This window comes from Lemur catta, chromosome 20 (genome assembly GCF_020740605.2).
Source record: "Lemur catta isolate mLemCat1 chromosome 20, mLemCat1.pri, whole genome shotgun sequence".
NCBI lineage: Eukaryota > Metazoa > Chordata > Mammalia > Primates > Lemuridae > Lemur > Lemur catta.
In genome coordinates this window covers 18,863,036-18,876,518 of record NC_059147.1, presented here as the reverse complement: position 1 = coordinate 18,876,518, position 13,483 = coordinate 18,863,036, and the positions used below count along the sequence as shown (strand labels likewise).

General features: G+C 50.9%; 1 protein-coding gene across 1 annotated transcript in view; it reads right to left on the bottom strand.

The window, feature by feature from the left end:
• The window catches only part of IL34 (interleukin 34), a 51,114-nt gene extending 40,797 nt beyond the window's left edge, over nt 1-10,317 (bottom strand). Inside the window, exon 1 of the mRNA XM_045533989.1 lies at nt 10,083-10,317. The gene's annotated coding sequence lies outside the window, so the exon portion shown is untranslated. The remainder of the gene's footprint in view (nt 1-10,082) is intronic.
• Between the last annotated feature and the right edge of the window lie 3,166 nt (nt 10,318-13,483).

Genomic DNA, 13,483 nt, shown 5'->3' with positions numbered 1-13,483 from the left:
GTATCTCTGGGGACACCCTGGCCACTTCTTCTTGGCAGTCTAGCTCTCGGTATGGGTAAATTCTGCTGTAGTCTGAATGTTTGTGTCTGCCCAAAATTCCAAATGCGTTACCCCAGGGTGATGGTATTAAGACGTGGGGGGGGGGTGATTGGGAGGTGATTAGGTCATGAAGGTGGAGCCCTCATGAATGGAATTTGTCCGCTTATAAGGAGCGGCCAGAGAGATCCCTCGCTCCTTCCGCCATGTGAGGTTACAAGGAAGAGATGATTGTCCAGGACGAGGGCCCTCACCAGACACCGAGTCTGCCAGTGCCTTGATCTCGGTTCTCCCAGCCCCAGAGCAGTGAATGCTAAGCCCCTCAGTCTGCAGCACTCTGCTATGGCAGCCCAAACGGACTAAGACAGACCCCGCTGCTCCCCCAGTCAGCCAGAGAAGGTCAGACTCTTTCCCAGAAGAACGTTCCTAAGAAACTAAAGAGGAAACAAACTAAGAAATCAAAATGCAGCCACCTGGAAACAGGAGGGCTTCCAAGGCCTGGAGTCTTTATTCTGATAAGAACCTGCCCCTGTCTGGACTGGCAGCCTCCCAAGCCTCCTCCTGCCCTCCTCCTCCGCTCCACCCGTGGCCTTGGCGCAACAGAGCGAGACTCTATCTAAATAAATAGATAAATAGATAAATAAATAAACAAACAAATCAAATAATGAGCTACCCCTACACACCCATCTGAATGGCTAAAATTGAAAACAAACTGACAACACTAAGTGCTGGCAAGTATGAAGAGCAACAGGAACTCTCATTCATTGCTGGTGAGGATGCAAAATCAGACAGCCACTTTGGAAAAGTTTCACAGCTTCTTACAAAGCTAAACAATCGTCTTACCATAAAATCAAGTCATCTCACTCCTTACCCAGTTGAGCTGAAAATTTCTGTCCATACAAAAACCTACGCATGAATGGTTATAGCAGCTCTGTTCATAATCGCCCAAAACTGGAAGCAACCGAGATGTCCTTCAATACATGAATGGATAAACAAACTGTGACATGTCCATACGTGGGACATGATTCGGCGATAAAAAGAAATGAGTCAGCAAAAGCCATGCAAAGATACGGAGGAACTTCAAGCACGCATGGCTAGAGGAAGGAAACCAATCTGAAAAGGCTACTTACTGTGTGAATCCAACTATATGACATTCTGGAAAAGGCAAAACTGGACACAGTAAAAAGATCGGCGGTTGCCAGGGTGGGGACGGATGACCAGCTGAAGCACAGAGGGCCCTTAGGGCAGCGAAACTGTTCCGTATGATGCTGTGATTGTGGGTAGGTGTCATTGTACATTTGTCAAAACCCATAGAACTCTACAACACTAAGAGCGAACCCCAGTGTAAACTATGGACTTGAACTTGTTTAGTTAATTTTATTATCAATATCAGTTTGTCAGCTATAACAAATGTGCTTCAATAATGCAAGATGCTAGTAATGAGGGAAACCATGTGTCCAGGATGGGCAGCTAAATGTAACTATGTACTAGCTGCTCAACTTTTCTGCTGTAAATCTAAAACTGTGCTTAAAACATTTTCTATGGACTGTTTGTTTTTAAGAAAGCTTTAATTGAAAGTCACATACTATAAGAAAAGAAAGGAAAAAGAAAAAAAAAAAGAAAGCTTCAAAAACTATTTAAAAAATAAGACCAGGTGCAGTGGCTCACATCTGTAATCCCAGCACTTGGGAGGCAGAGGCAGGAGAATCGCTTGAGACCAGGAGTTCAAGACCAACCTGGGCAACAGAGCAAGACCCCGTCTCTACAAAAAATGGAAAAATTAGCCAGGTGTGGTGGCGGGCACCTGTAGTCCCAGCTACTCGAGAGGCTGAGGCAGGAGGATCCCTTGAGCTCAGGAGTTTGAGGTTGCAGTGAGCTAGGATGACCCCACTGCACTCTAGCCTGGGCAACAGAGTGAGATCCTGTCTAGGAAAAAAAAAAAAAATTATTCAGCAAGCGTTATGGGCTTTGCAGGCAGACAGCCCAGGGTTCAAGTCCTAGATCTGCCTCTGTAACACTTGAACCAGCCTTGGCTTCCTCCGCTGGGCTTAACAGCCATGCCTTATAGGGTGGGGCTGGGGGTTCCCGAACTCTGTCACTGCCCTGCGAGAGTGAAAACTTGAGTTGCCTACAGGATTTCCCTGCACAGAGAGAGGAGCGGCCTCCTACTACACCTCAGGAGGTGGTAGGGAGTAGTGGGGAGGAGGATGGAGCAGGACCGGGAGGCGCCCTCTCCAGAGATGTCATCTAGCAAAGGTTGCCTGTCTGTGGGAGGACCCTGGAAAGCACCTGGCTCTGGCCCCACCGCAGCCCTGCCCCAGCTGGGCCAGCCAGTCTGCTGGCCTGGGGCATCACAGGCTTTACTGGGGCCGGCACAGCCTCTCCAAAGAGACACTGCGGTGCAGTGGAGAGGGGACAGAACCTGGAGCAAGGAGGCTGGGAGGGCGCCCACCCTGCCCTGCTGTGCCCCTGGCCACTGTGGGGCCTGGGGGAAGCCCCTAAGCAGCATCTTCATTCATAAAATGGCACCACAGGGCGGTGGGGAGGACACAGGAAAGAGTGGAAGAGAAAGCTCAAATGCACTTTGCTCTCAAAGGCAGCAAGGAACGGGGAGTATCACTGCCGACAGACCCGGCCACCAGTGCAGAGCTGCAATGCCCTGAGCATGACCTAACCTCTCCAGGCCTCAGTCTCCTCATCTGAGATATGGGAACAACAGCAGCACGTCGCCTGCTGGGCTCTGTAGGAACCCGGTGAGATGGTGCCTGCACAGGGCTTAGCTGTGCCTGCCGGGGCTTCCTCTGCCACAACTGCAAACACGGCAGTAATCCTGTGTCAGATCTGAGGACCGAGGAGGCCACGGTATCACCACCATCGAGGGTGGCATTTATTGACTGGAGCTGGGCTGGAGCTGGACAAATTTCAATCACGTGGACAAGGTCTTGGCACCAGAGAGCTGGGTTGGAAAGCACACAGTTGCAAAAGGGAAAATGAGCTTAACAGTTACAGTTAAGACTCTGAGCCCTGGAACAGAGTTATCGAGGAGGGTCTCATTGCATGGAAGGAGGAGGAAGGTGTTGAGTGACATGGAGCCTGGAGGTGGTCTCTAGACAGCACTGAGAGTGCAGAGCTAGCCAGAGAGAGGGGGCGGAGCTGACTCACTGGTGGGGGCGCTGGGGTGGGGGTGGGGACAGGGCCCCAGGGACTGGCTGCCAGGGTCAATAGAGCAGGGAGAGGCAGGCTGGGGAGACAGATTTGGGAGATTTCCACCCAGCATAGAGGGCTCGAGCCAGACTGCCTGGTTCAAATCCCAGCCCCACCACCTACTGGCTAACCTAGGGCAGGTGACTTAACCCTGGGTCCTGGTTCCCAGATGTTGACAGAACCCACCGCACAGGGTTGTGGTAAGGGTTTGGGATCAAGCCTGCTCAGCATTGGACACCGTGCTTGGCCCAGTGTAAACAGTAGCAGCTGTTTTTACGGTTACCAAGGGGAGGGCTGGGCACAAGCTGCACTGCCCTGGGTCCCACCTTTGCATGGGCCTATTGTATTAATATGTAACTTTGCCTGGGGTGGATCACGTCAGAGCAGTGGCTCCATCCCCACCTCACATGGAAGTCTCCTCGGCAGCTCACCCAGCTCTCCTTACTTGCCTCCACTAACGGGGAGCTCACCACCCCACAAGGCAGCGTGTCTCCACATTCAGACAGCTCTGATCACAAGCTCTCTGGGCTGAGCTGAAATCTCCCTGCAAACTGCCCCTTAGTGGAAATGATTTCTCTGCCAGGGACTTTCCAATGCCTGGAATCCACCCATCCCACAAATGCTAGGAATCCCCTGACCAGGGCCTGGCCACTGCCCCAGGAAATGTCCCTCGAGTCCCAGCCCTCTCCTGCCCTGAGCACCTTCCGCAGAATAGAGTAACTCCTTCCACAGGGACAGGGACATCGCCCCCCGTGCCTGGGTCTGTTGCCATCTTTCCTGCAACTCTTAATTGGAGGCAGAAAGCGCTGGACGTCCACAGGCCTGATGCTAATAATAGCAGTTCACGTGCATTGCCTCACCCGGGCCTCACAGAATCCCCCTAAGGAACCCGCTCTTTTCCCCAGATTTTTTAAATAATGGTAAAAACATAACATAAAATTTACCATCTCGACCATTTTTCGGTGCACAGTAAGTGCATTCATACTGTTGCGCTCCCGTCACCACCACCCACCTCCAGAACTTTTTCCATCTTGTGAAACTGAAACTCTGTCCCCATCCTCCCTCGGCCAGCCCCTGGCAGTCGTCCTCCTACTGTCTGCTTCTGTGAGCTCGACTGCTCTAACTGCCTCGCCTAAGTGGGATCAGACAGTGTTTGTCTTCTTGTGCCCGGCTTATTTACTTCACTTAGCATGATGTCCTCAAGGTTTGTTCATGTTGGACCGTGTGATAGGATTTCTTCCCTTCTAGAGGCTGAATTAAATTCCATTGTATGGAAATGCCACCTTTTGTTTACCCATTCATCTGTGTCCATGACGAGTTGCTTTCCCCTCCTTGCTAGTGTGAACAATGCTGCCATGAACTCGAGTGTGCAAATCTCTCTCAGAAGCCCTGCTTTTGATTATTTTCGGAATATACCCAGAAGTGGAATTGCTGGATCATATGTTAATTTCATTTTTCAGTGTTTGAAGAATCGCTGAACTGTTTTCCGCAGCGGCTGCACCAGTTCACGTTCCCACCGACAGTGCACAGGCTTCAAGTTTCTCCACATCCTCAGCAACACTTGTTTTCCCTTTTTTTTTTTTTTGGTAGTAGCCATCCTGATGGGTGTGAGTGTAGGGAGATACCATGTTTATCCCCATTTTACGGCTGTGGAAAGTGGGCCTGGAGAGACAAGGTGACTTACTCAAGGTCCCACAGGTGGCAGGTGGCAGAGCTGGGATTCAAGCTCAGGGCTGTTGACACCCCTGTCCTCTTAAATCCTTGCTATCCAGCTGGTCAGTGACTGCCCTGGGGCCTCAGCATTGTCTGCCCTCCATCCAGGTCCTGGCCAGGGAGGAGGCAATGACCCTGACTGAGACCACCCAAGGAGCTGCAAGACTCACCCCAGCCCCTGGATTCCCCCAACCTAGGCAACTCCGAAACTAGCATTTCGGGGTGGGCCTCTCTCTTGGGTAGTGGGAATGGGGCCTTGGGGCTGGCTCGGCAGCCACCAGATGTCAATGAATTCTTAGATATGACACCAAAAACACAGGCAACAAAGGCAGAAATAGACAAATGGGGCTACATCAAAATTAAAGACTTTGTGCATCAAGGACACAATCAACAGAGTGAAATAACAACCTATATAGAAGGGAGAAAATATTTGCAAATAACACATCTAATTAAGAGTTCATACCCAAAATATATAAAGAACTCCTACAACTCAATAACAAAAAATTAAATACCCCAATTGAAAAATGAGCAAAGGACTTGAATAGACATTTATCCCAAGATGATACACAAATGGACAACAAGCACATGCAAAGAGCCTTAGTCACTAGGGAAATGTAAATCAAGACCACAATGAGATAGCACCTCACACCCATGAGGATGGCTATTATGAACAACAACAACAACCAGAAAATAACAAGCGTTGGCGAGAACGTGGAGAAACTGGAACCCTTGTGCACTGCTGGTGGGAATGTAAAATGGCACAGCCGCTGTGGAAAACAGTATGGCAGTTCCTCCAAAAATTAAAAGTAGAATTACTATATGATCCAGCAATTCCACTTCTGGACATATATCCAAAAGAATTGAAAGCAGGGACTTGAAGGGATATCTGTACACCTATTGTCGTAGAAGCAGCATTCATAATAGCTAAGAGGTGGAATCAACCCAAGTGTCTGTTGATGGGTGGATGGATAAACAAAATATGCTGTACATATGTATATGCATGATGGGGTATCATTCAGCCTAGAAAAGGGAGGAAATTCTGTCACATGCCACAACCAGCAAGAACCTTGAGGACATTATGGCTAAGAGAAATAAGACAGACACAAAAAGACTGCATGATTCCATTTACATGAGGTCTTTAGAGTAGTTGAACTCATAGAGACAGACAGCAGAAAGCGTTCCCAGGGACTGGGGGGAGGGAGGGGAAGTTGTCTAATGGGTACAGGGTTTCTGTTTTGCAAGATGAAAAAGTTCTGGAGATCTGCTGCACAGCACCGTGGATATACTTAATACTACTAAACTGCACACTGAAAAATAATTAAGATGGCTACAAAAATGCTTGCAGAGAGATTTTAGTGTCATGAGAAAGTAGGAAGACAAGGCAGCAGGGTGCTGGCTCTTGGGAAACTGGAAAGGGGTGGAGGGAGGAGACATTGAGAAGACATGGGGGGGACAAGGCCAGAAGGGAGACTGGGACTTAGTGGTAGATTCCAGCCCAGAGTGTGGGCTTTCTCATGCTGTGACAGGCAACAGGCACCCCAGAAAGCACTGGAGCAGGGCCCTGACCTTTCCAAACAGCTGCTGGGAGGAAGTCGTGTCTTTGGCCTTTCAAACTCATATCCTTGATCTGAACCTTCCTAACTGTAGCCAAGTCCCAACCCATTCACCTCTCCTGACCTGGAGAGGGTCCCATGGGGGAAGCCCGGCTGGTGGTCCAGGCATGCTGGGATGCACAGACGGAGCTCTCCAGGCAGCCCCTGGGAAGTTCGGGAAGTAGGTTCCCAGGCTGACTGCAGCCCAGTCCCCAGGGGACACCCCACCCACTTGTGGGACATGCCCCTCACATGCAAGCATGCACAACAGCCAGAGCGAGGAACTCCCCTGGGATTGTCCTAGGCCTGGAGGCCACAGTTCTCAGACTTCCAGACAGTACTGTCTCAGGGGTAGGGGACAGTAGGGAGGGCTGTGACCCCCAGAGACACTCTACAAACCCCAGAAGGAAAGAGCCGTAAGAAGCCCAATTGCCCTGAGTCCTAATGTGAAGCGGAAGAGATGAGTGGGGATAGGACCAGAACCCCAGGGCCCCAGAACCCAGGGCCCCAACTCCTAAATCCCACTCTCTGCAGCTATATATTTGGGGTAACATCAGAGTCCCTGAGACAGGGAGGAAGGCTGGAATCATAACAAGCCGCCAACACCGTCCCCCACCTCTCAAAGCTGCCAGAACAGGCATCTCGCAACCCGCTTAAGTCCTCACATTGCTGAGATCAAGTCGAAATTCTCACCTGACCTCCAAAGTTCTCCGCAATCCGGTTCCCTCAGCTCCTTCCAGCTCCTTCCATCGCACCTCCGCACCTCCGTCTCCCTTGCCCTGCACCCCACCCGCAGCCCCCTGCACTCACACTTCCTCAACTGGCTTCCAACTGGCCATGGCGGCTTCTTTCCAGTCTCTGCCTAATCGATTGCGGAGCGGAGCTGCTCCCTGCGTGCTCGAACCGACCTGCTCATTGCTCTCTCTGCTCCCACAGTGCGGGGTGCGGGCCTATTTCAAGAGCAGGGGGGCTGTCTTATGCATCTCTCGCCCTGGTTTCCAGCACCAGGGCCAGACAACCCCAAAAATGTTTGTTGACCGAGAAGACAAACCCGTGAGTTTTCTGCCTGTCTTTTACGGCTAATTCTGGTACCTTCCCAGAGGCTCTGGGCCATCACCTTAACCATTCGCAGTAAGGGGTCCCTGAGTGCCAGGTGCCTTACCTATGCTATCTCAGGTGTTTCGATGGCACAGGTGTTAACACTTCTATTTTACACATGAGGAAACAGACTTGGAGAAGTCCAGCGACTGCCCACAGGTGGGAAGCGGTGGGGCCAGGACTGGACCCAGCGGGACCAGCTCCAGGGCCTGAGCCCACATTCCATGTGGCCTCCCAGTAACCTATCACTGCGGCCGCAGGGTGGGAAATGCACCCACAGACTTCCCGGGAGTTCTCCACTCCGTCCCAGGATCCCTTAAACCTGCGCTTTGAGGCAGGTGGCTGAGATGGGAAGGGTGGCACCCAGAGGTGATGGCAGGGGGAGGCTGAGAGCCTGGGGGACCTCCAGAAGGAGGCCTGAGCCAGGTGCCCAGCCCTCCAGCCTCAGGATAGATGGGGCCTCATCAAAAAATCCTCTAACGGGCCGGGCGCGGTGGCTCACGTCTGTAATCCTAGCACTCTGGGAGGCCGAGGTGGGCGGATCATTTGAGCTCAGGAGTTCGAGACCAGCCTGAGCAAGAGCGAGACCCCATCTCTACAAAAAAAAAAAAAAAAAAATAGAAAGGAATTATCTGGACAGCTAAGAATATATATATAAAAAAGTTAGCCAGGCATGATGGCGCTAAGTCCCAGCTACTCAGGAGCCTGAGGCAGTAGGATCGCTTAAGCCCAGGAGTTTGAGGTTGCTGTGAGCTAGGCTGACGCCATGGCACTCACTCTAGGCTGGGCAACAAAGTGAGACTCTGTCTCAAAAAAAAAAAAAAATCCTCTAACAGATGATGAAAGCATGCATCCACTCTTGACCTTCTCAATTCTGCCCAGGGAAAGCCCCAGGCTGGGAAGAGCCCTCCAGGGGTGCTCAGTAAGCACCAGGCATTGTGCTAGTTCTCCATCTTCCAACATCCCTAACAAGTTTTGTAATCTCTATTTTACACATGAATTAACTGAGGCACAATGAAGTTATTAGGTGAGAGGTCAAGGTTAGGCAGTTACAGTATACAAACCCAGGCTAGTCTGCCTTCAGAGGCCAAGCTCCTAACCACGATGCTAGACTGCCTCCATCCCCCTTCTTGAAAAATCCCAGAGATCACAGGTCCCTTGCCCACCCTATGCTGACACCGTGGTCCTGGAAATCAGTAAATCAGTCCTCTAATTCTTGTAAGTGAGCTGAACCCATGTGTGGCAGGAGCTGAGCTACAAAAATGTTCTTGCCCTTTATCCCATGTATTTGTTCTGGATGGAGAATAAAATCCAAGGAGAGGGGAAAAAAAACATCTTAAAAGACCAAAAAATGTTGGACAAGTCTCAATCCAAGGAGAAAAAAAAAAAAGACCAAAAAACATTATTTCCACAGAGTTGTCCATAAAAGCAGAATTATTAATTGCAAAACACCTGGAAGAAATCCCACATCACAACCGAGGACAAAGGCTGCACATCCTGGGATGGGTTTGTTAACATGATGAATACCACGTGGACCTTACAATGACGTCTAGTCAGTTGGTTTCTGTGCATTTAAAATAAAGGCCAGGTACGGTGGCTCACACCTACTGTAATCTCAGTACTTTGGGAGGCCAAGGCAGAGGATTACTTGAGCCCAGGAGTTCAAGACAGACCAGCCTGGGCAACATCAGGAGACCCTGCCTCTACAAAAAATTTAAAAATTAGCTGAGTGTGGTGGTATACCTGTAGTCCCAGCTACTTGGGAGGCTGAGGCAGGAGAATCACTTGAGCCCAAGGAGTTTGAGGCTACACTGAGCTTTGATGACACTACTGCACTCTAGCCTGGGCAAGAGAGAGAGACTCTATCTCTAAAATAGATAAATGAATGAATAAATAAATAAATAAAAACAAAGTGTAAAAGCAGAACACTTCATTTTAATTTCAGAAATACTGTCTGAATGAGAAAAACTTACCTATGCCGTTGATTTTTTTCCCTTTCCTTTAAAGAATTTTAAATCAATTAATGTCTGATATGGTGATTCATGCAAGTAACAGCTCATGCACATGGCACATTAAGGTCTAAAGAACTCCAGCAGTACACATGGGTGCAATCCCCATGACGCATGACAACCGGTTGTCAATTGATGAAAGTCAGCAGGGCACACGAGAGAAGCGATTTGTTTTATGGTTATGTGGATCTGCTGTTTCCTGCAGGGCTGATGAAGGCAAAGGTTAAAAAACGAAAGCCAGACCAGACCATTCACACCATTTATCGGAGACATACTTCAGAGCTTCTTGGCTGGGACTGTCTATGTCAAGTCTAGCTCGAGTCCCTCTTGCTGTGATCAGTGAAGCAGCAGTGAAATCGGTGTGGGGAAGCCAGGCCATCAGAGGCAGAGGGAAGCAAGCCATGTAAGAGAAAATCCACGGCCTTCTTACCTGTTCACGTGCCAGGACACAGTCTTCTACAGTTTGCTGGTGACTTTAAGGGGCTCCAGGGTCCGGAGCGCGTGCCTAGGGGCTGCAGGCAGTGGGTGCCAGGTGGGAGAGGCTGCGGCTGTCCCCAGCCCACAATCCAGGCTTCCCCTCTGATGAGAAGGGCGGGGAAAGCAGGCCACTGTGGTTCCAAGTCAGGGACTGGAGCCAGCAAGGGCGGGACAGGGCCACGTGGCCCCAGCCTGCCTGGGAGTGGTGAGGAGTAGGAAGGAGCCTCAAAGGCAGGGGACCAGCCAGGGGACTGTTCCGACTGACTGATGGTGCAGGAATCCCCAGACTGGTTCCCAAGCAGCTCGCACTGTTTAAAGGGGCTACCCCAGCGCCTCTCCAGAACACACAGACCCCAACAAAAACCTCTTCTCACAAAAGTAAATAAAACTGGGTGACGCGGAGACAGGCCTGGTGGTACCTGCCTGTGGTCCCAGCGACTTGGGAGGCTGAGGAGGGAGGATCGCTTGAGTCCAGGAGTTCGAGGCTGCACTAAGCCATGATCATGCCACTGCACTCCAGCCTGGGCGACAGAATGAGACCTTGTCTCTTATAAGTGGATGCTGTGGTGGTGACTGAAGTGTGTGTGGGGGGGGGTGGGGGCCATTAGAGGGAGACAAGGCCTTTCTCTGATACACGTGGTTGCCGCTGAGGACCGATGAATTACCCAGCCTACCAGTCTGCAGGGGGAACATGCGCTCTGAGAGGTGAACGCTTCCCCAAGCTTCCCAAAGCTTCCCCAAGCTTCCCCAGCAGGTCTGACCCCAAAGCCTGGGCTTTTCCCACGTGACTCGGGCCTGTCCAGACACCACACTTGTGGGAGTTTCTAGAGACAGCAGAGGAGAGGCCCTGTCCCTCAGTCCTATCCCCACGGACACCCTCCCTGAACCTGTATCAGAGTGACTGAGCTGGGACTGGCACCACCCAGCAGAGCTCTGTTGGTACCTGCAGGGGCAGCTCCGTAATCTCTACCAGATGCCACTAGATTGTACTTGGAGTAGCTGGAGTGGGCCACCCCGCCCCGGGGAGGTCGGGGTGCAGGGGGAGGGAGGACTGAGTCCAAAGCCTTGAACTATCCAAGAGGACAGTTTGCAGTGCTTCCCTGAACGTGAGCACAGAATCCTTTATTAGGGGGCCCCTTATTAACATGGAGGACTCCACCACACCTAGTTTGGGAAATACTGTCCCAGACGTGCTGGCATGCCTTGTTCTGAATGCCAATGCCTAGCACAAGAAATGCTTTCTCCATCGGATGGACACAACTGGACTTGCAGCAGCACAATAGCACCCACGCTGGAATGTCCCGGCTCACTCCCCACCCCTGGTCTCCAAGGCAGTGGCTGCACTGGCCACACCGTCTCCAAGGCCCTGCTGTAGAGCCCCGCCAAGGCGTGATTCATACCAGTTGGGCAGCTCGTGGGAGGGCAGAGGGGGTGGAGGTGACGGGGACACAGCCACAGGATCTCACTGGGGCCTGACAGAAGCCTGAAGAAACCCCACTGTGCCCTGCTGGGGCCTTTGGCTTGGAATGATGCCCCCGTCTCTCAAAGCATCAATATTCAGGGCTTCTGGGCCCAGAGACCCAGTTCGGTGGGCACACCTCCTCAGCCCTCTGGACACCCAATGAACACAATTCCGTGTTACCGTGACCCCAGGTCGTCAGTCTTACTCTCCTGTTTTACAGATAGGAAACCGAGATTGTGCTCAGACCTTAATGAACCCAGGTCATCTGACTCCACATGCAGTGCTCTCTTCATGGACTTCACCCCCACCTGCCATTTGGCAGACAGAATCTTGTTTCTGGTTGCTTTGTGCAGCAAAGTTGCCTTTCCACAGTTACAGCATTGACTCCCTAAAAGCAAGAGATACCCCAGAATGTCTTCTAACAACATCAGGCCCTAATAACCCTCAGTAAACGTGAATACTTCTCTTCACTGTCACATGTCACTAGCTCATGCACATATAGTCATGGCCCCCAAATTAATAACTTGTGAAAACTCTCCCCAAATGAGCAAATCAAAAGCCCCTCTCCGTTCCTTCTGAGATCTTGTTTGCAGTAGGAGAAGTGGGCAAGTTCTGTTGGCTGGGCCTGTGAATTAAACTTGAAGACCAGGCTCTGGATGGCAGTGAGAGGTGGTGGGTGAGGTGGGCTTCCTCTGGGCACTGACAAAGCTGCTGGATGTGGGGGTGGGCTGGGTGCTGAACAAGGCCCTTCAGCTTCCAGGTGGGCGCTCCCAACCCCTTTTCCACAACTGTAATCCTGGAATTTCCAAACTTGGATTTGATTTTTTTTTTTTTTTTTAAAGAGACAGGGTCTCACTCTGTCGCCCAAGCTAGAATGCAGTGGCATGATTATAGCTCATTGCAGCCTCAAACCCCTGGGCCAAGCAATCCTTCTGTCTCAGCCTCCTGACTAGCTCTGGCTATGTTGTTCAGTCCAGTCTTTTTTTTTTTTTTTTTTTTTTTTTTTTTGAGACAGAGTGTCACTTTGTTGCCCTGGCTACAGTGAGTGCCATGGCGTCAGCCTTGCTCACAGCAACCTCAAACTCCTGGGCTTAAGCGATCCTACTGCCTCAACCTCCCCAGTAGCTGGGACTACAGGCATGCGCCACCATGCCCGGCTAATTTTTTCTATATATATTTTAGTTGGCCAGATAATTTCTTTCTATTTTTAGTAGAGACAGGGTCTCGCTCTTGCTCAGGCTGGTCTCGAACTCCTGACCTCGAGCGATCCACCTGCCTCGGCCTCCCAGAGTGCTAGGATTACAGGCGTGAGCCACCGCGCCCGGCCTCAGTCCAGTCTTGAACACCTGGCCTCAAGTAGTCCTCCCATCTTGGCCTCCCCAATTGCTGGGGTTACAGGCAAGAGCCATCATGCCTGGCCTTCTTTGATGACTCTGACAATTTTTTTTGGCTTCATTTTGAACAAGCAGCAACGTTCTCTCATTCCCTATCAGAGCTACTGATCATTAACACTAGATTGTGAAATGTAGATATCACCAGCAGAGAGTCTTTCATTCTAATTTGTTTATTGTTTTTAGAGACAGGGTCTGGCTCTGTCACCCAGGTTGGAGTGCAGCGGCACAATCATAGCTCACCGCAACTCAAGCTCCTGGGCTCAAACAATCCCCCGGCCTCAGCCTCCCCAGTAGCTGGAACTATAGGTGCACGCCACCACATCTGGCTAATTTATTTTTTGTAGAGATGAAGTCTTGCTATGTTGCCCAGGTTGGTCTTGAACTCCTGGTCTCAAGCAATCCTCCTGCCTCCACCTCCAAAAGTGCTGGGATTACAGGCATGAGCCACCTCGCCCAGCCACCAGCAGAGATTGATTTAATCTTAAGAGTTAATCAGGG